Below are 5,460 nucleotides of genomic sequence, written 5' to 3' on the forward strand. Positions count from 1 at the left end.
ATGCTGATCTGGGTACGGTTAAACGTGTGTACACAATCTGAAGATACATTATCTGTATATTTAAGATTTGTTCACTTCAAGCCTTTTCTTTTTTAATCTAATGCAAAGTAAAAAAAGTTTGAACGCTACATAATGAAACCCATGAAGGCTTGAGGTACTGGAATTCTCAAAGTACAGTTCATAAAATAGTCATGCTTAATATGTTTTGAGAAATAAAATGGAGAACTTTATCTGATTTTGCTATCAAGCAGGCAGGACCTCTGAACTACTCATCTCCATGACAACTAGAACTCAGAACTAGCTCACAAAAAGTAGAAGGGTTCCCCAAGAACTTTTCCCTTTCCCTCCCCCACACCAAGCCCAAAACTAAGCAATTAGAACTAAATCTGGATTAATCAGGATGGGGACTGGTGCTGGGGCTTACATGTCCAGGAGCAATTGCATCTGGGGCCCAGGCCTGAAGAACAGGGGCATCAGTAGACTGAGGTGCTCCCAGGATGGGTGGGGGGTACTCCTTGGATACCAGTAGAAGCAGAGTCAAGTCTGGTGGGGGGAAACTCTTCAAGTTGGGCCTACAGACTCAGCATTGCTTAATTTCCAAACATAAGAGCTGGCAGGCCCTGAGTGATCACAGAAACGTGGAAAAAACAGATTGACACCATCAAGGACTTAAGAGAGAAAATGCAGAGTAGCTAGTAGTTACAATTACAAAGATGAGCCTACAGTATTAAGAATAAACAGACGTTAATAGTTAACCATAAAAATGAAAACTATAGAGCAGTAGCCGCAGGTTTGGAAACAACAGCAAGAGCAAAGATAGAAGATCCCTCTGGTTCCAGAAAATCTGAAAAAGATGATGGCTTATCAGGCCCTTGAAGCCTCTCAAGCAAAGCAGGCACTTTTGGACAAGGAGCAGAAGAAAGGAAAAGAGCTCAGTTTTAAGGGACCGAAATGGTTCTTATATTATTCCCGGTGGCAGCAACATGACAGGTTGCGCCTCAGACGACTAGAAGGGAAACCTTGTGGCTTGGAAGTGCCAGATAAATATTCCTTGGGCTCTGCTGTATGCATCCAAAGGATGAATGGGGTGAGTTCACTGGTGCAGAGGACTACTGCCAGGCTTCGCCCGAAGATTTTCAGTGATGTCTTTTTCAGAGTAACCCCCCAGACCATAAAAACACTACATACAGTGGAAACTTACATGACCCGAGGACTTCCAAATCTGAAGTCTGCCCAGAAACTCATCTTGAAACATGGACAAGACAAGGTGAAGAATAAAACCATCCCTTTGACAGACAACACAGTGATTGACGAGCACCTGGGGAAGTAGGGTGTTACTTGCTTGGAAGATCTCATTTATGAAATTGTCTTTCCAGGGAAGAACTTCCAGATCTCTGCATTCTTACATCCTTTCCATCTCTCAGTGGCCTATCCTGCTACCAAGAATAGTGGGCTTCCTCAAGGAGGTGGGCTTACCTGGCTCTCGAGGGGACACATCAATCAGCTCATTTGTCAGCTGAATTAAACGCAGAATATCTGAAAGCATAGCGCACTAGTGGTATGTGTTTTGTCTTTTGGAATTTTTACCAGTGTCTTCAAAGAAGATTATTTAATGTTATATCTTTGGAAACTAGAGGGAGGGTCAAGGACAAGATGATGATGCTCCTGGCAGGCACTTGTCATCACAGCCCAGTTCCAAGGGAAAGTTCCAGTGTGTTTCCACCTCTGAGGTCAGCAGAGGACTCCTGGCATGGAAGAGGGAGTCCTGCTATGTCCCATCTTCTATCGTGGAGTTTAATGTTGATGAACGAATACCCAAGCATGAACACAAGACTGCAGTGGACCAAGCTCAGGGGCATACTTGAGACTGGGGGATCTTGGGGCCTTGTTTTGGAAGGAACTGGAAATACAGTTACAAAGAAGAGCACAAAAACAGTGCTCAGTTGTCAGAAAAAAGAGAACTATAGGCCCTGAAATCAAGAACTCAGTGGGTGAATAAAAACAGACTAGATGTAACTAAAGTGATTTAAACTTGAACCCTATCTATAAACTATCTAGAGGACAGGAAAGGTAAAGAGAAGGGCTATGAAAGATCAGTTAGGAAATAATGGAGGATGGAATCAGAAGTCTAATGTACTTCATTATATTTAGTAAATGAGGCAACATTTTAGAAGGTAATTGGACAATTCCCAGGATTGATAAACCTGAATCCATAGCTCCACAGATCACAATGTATCCTGATTTGGATTAAGACATGCCTATAAACATAGTGATATGAAGAACATCAAAGCAAAGTGAAGATTTTGATTTCTGCTACCTACAATGGGTTAGGTTTGGGGGCCAGTGCTTCTAATGAGTGCAATTAAAATGCTCAGTAAAGTATTCTAAAAATCTTACCATCTGAGAGAGAACATAATGAGGAATGAGCAAGCCAAACTCCAAGATATGATAAGAGCCTAGAAAGTCAAGAGGGCACGCCAAGCCACCTCGGACCCAGAAGCAAGTGAGGCAGAAGTGAGTGACCAGGTCCCATTTAAGTTGAGGAGTCTGATAGACCCTTCCCATTAAGTTGGGGCCCCAGTAGTAAATTTGGATTCTTTCTTCCATCAGCCTGGGAGTGGAAAAGTTTCCTTGGTGCTGAGCAGAAGACACAAGTATTACACAGAAGCCCAACCCCGAGACCCAGTACTGACCCCAAGTAGAATTAAAGCCCAACTTAGCATTGCTAGAGTGAGGATGGGGCGTCAAGATCAAGAATTAAAGTGGTTCCAGACACATGGGATCTCAATGCATGGTAGAAACAAAGACCATTCTTTTCTGGGAAAAGCAGTCCTTGTCTATGATTATGGTGCGAACACATCAATAATTTCCAGGACTGTGAGCAGCACACGGTCGATAAGCACACAAGGAAGCCGCACCACTAGTGACAACCCTTAAAAGCAAAAGCAGCCCACTCTCAAAGTGAAAAGCGACTCTGGAGTTCCCAAATATAAATTAAAGTGCAAATGAGTACAGTTTTAAAAATATAAGACATGCTTGAAAATAGGAGAGTAGGACACTAAAAAATGGTTGAGCAGATTTGAAAACCAAATATAACTCCTAGAACTGAGAACTAAAGTTTAAAGCACAGTTGGACAAAGCTGGGAAGCGTGGTTTCGCAGCAAGTTGGAGCACGTGCTGTCCAGAGGAAGAAGAAGGTACGAGAAGACGGTGAGATGCAGACAGGACGCCCCAGTGCTGGGCGGCTGCTGAAGAACTGATCGTTTAGATCGACAATCCCAAGCAGAATACATAAAAAGGAGCTCCTCTCCACACACAGTATCATGCAACTAGATAACCAAAGGCAGAGAAGATTTGAGGATAAAAATATCCAGACTTTTACCTCTGACACGACGAACCTTCAAAGCAATGACAGTCAGTGTGACAACTGATTTAACAGGCAGAACTGAAGAGAGGGGGACAATTCCTTCCGATGTGCTGCCAAGCTAGTTTTTCAACCAATAAAAATCCTTCAGGCCTGAGGAAGGAATACAGAAATTTCAGAAAAATTTAAAACAGGGAGTGTGCTCTCAGCAGGTCATCAAAGGAAATCCTCCAAGGTGTACATCAGGCAGGAGGAATTTGTGGTGTCAGGCCTGAGATGCAAGAAAAATGCTAAACCAAGAAGCAGAAAGTTGGGCAGGCAAATGGAAAAGGTAGTTCGCCATATAAAAGAGTAATGATAGGGGCGCCTGGGTGGCTTAGTGGGTTAAAGCCTCTGCCTTCAACTCAGGTCATGATCCCAGGGTCCTGGGATTGAGCCCCACATCGGGCTTTCTGCTCAGCGGGAAGCCTGCTTCCCCTCTCCCTCTGCCTGCCTCTACCTACTTGTGATTGATCTCTCTCTCTCTGTCAAATAAATAAATAAAATCTTTAAAAAAAGAAAAAAAGTAATGATAATGGGATTTTAAAAAACAAAACATGACAAAAAATATAGCACATTATAATTTTATGAAAGGAGAAAAGGAGATGAATGGAGTCGAAGTGTTCTATAAACTTATTCATGTAGAAGATGGAGATTTTGACTCATCTTATTTAAGATTTTTTGTTTACTTATTTGAAATAGAGCAAGAAAGTGAGAGAGAGCAGGAGCAGGGGGAGGGAGAGCAGCAGGCAGAGCCGGAGGGAGAACCAGGCTCCCTGCTGAGCAAGGAGCCCGCCTAGGGCTCAATCTCAGGACCCTGGGATCATAACCTGAGCCGAAGGCCAACGCTTAACTGACTGAGCCACCCAGATGGCCTGATTTTGATTCATTTTAAATGTTAAGTGTGTGTTGTAAAATGAAGGACAACCAATGAAAGAATAGAAATAGTACCACTTCCATACTAGAAGAAGGGGAAAACATGGAATTATTCTTTTTCAAAAATCAGTTTAAAAGGAGTAACCAGAAAGGAGAGACAAACAGCATGAAATTAAATTTTTCTGAAGTAAACTCTATGCCCAAAGTGGGGCTCAAAGTCATGATGTCAAGGTCAGAAGTCGTGTCCTAAGCCAGCCAGCACCCCAGAAATAAGATGGTTTTAAATCCAAATATTTCAGTCATTACATTAGTGGAAATGGAATAAATGCTCCAGTGTAAAGATAGTCAGACTGGATTTAAAAAAAACGAAAAGCTACTTGTGAGAGGCATGGCTACACCATAAGGACATGTTAAGGTTGGAAGTAAAAGGATAAAACTTGAAAATACTACCCAAAGGAAACAGGTGTAACTATATCACTACCAGAGAAAACAGACATGAAGGCCAGCAAGCATTACCAGAATTCAGGATGTTTGGTCACCACATGGTCATAAAAGATTTGTTTCATCAAGAATACAATGATTTAAAATTTCCGGGGCGCCTGGGTGGCTCAGTGGGTTAGAGCCTCTGCCTTCAGCTCAGGTCATGATCTCAGGGTCCTGGGATCCAGCCCCACATCAGGCTCTCTGCTTAGCAGGGAGCCTGCTCCCCCCAACCCCACTGCCTGCCTCTCTGCCTACTTGTGATCTCTGTCTGTCAGATAAATAAATAAATCTTTTTTAAAAAAATCTTTTTAAATAAAATTTTCATATGCCTGATAAAATTTCCTCATCGTGTAGAGCCAGAATCAAAAGAACCTCAGGAAGAAACAGACAAATCCACAGCAATAGTGAGAGTCTTCAACAAACTTCTCTCAGAAATTAATACAAGAAAATAGTAAGCATATAGATTTCATGGGTATGGTTAACAGCCTTGACCCAAGGGAAATGCACAGAACACTGCACATAACATCGGCAGAATATGCATCGCTATTTCCGAAACTGACCCAAGCAATCTCATCAGATCTCAAGTATTGAAATCATACAGAGGATGTTCTCTGACCACAAAGCAATTAAAGTGGAAATCAGCAAATAGATCACTGAAGAACTTCCTAACTTTGGAAATTTGGACACATGCTTCCAAA

General features: G+C 42.3%; 1 pseudogene; it reads left to right on the plus strand.

Moving 5' to 3' along the window:
* LOC101679186 lies at positions 1-3,491 on the plus strand (annotated as a pseudogene).
* The last annotated feature ends 1,969 nt before the right edge of the window (positions 3,492-5,460 follow it).

Source organism: Mustela putorius, unplaced genomic scaffold (assembly GCF_011764305.1).
Source record: "Mustela putorius furo isolate JIRA1106 unplaced genomic scaffold, ASM1176430v1.1 tig00003834_pilon_pilon_pilon, whole genome shotgun sequence".
NCBI classification, from domain to species: Eukaryota; Metazoa; Chordata; class Mammalia; order Carnivora; family Mustelidae; genus Mustela; species Mustela putorius.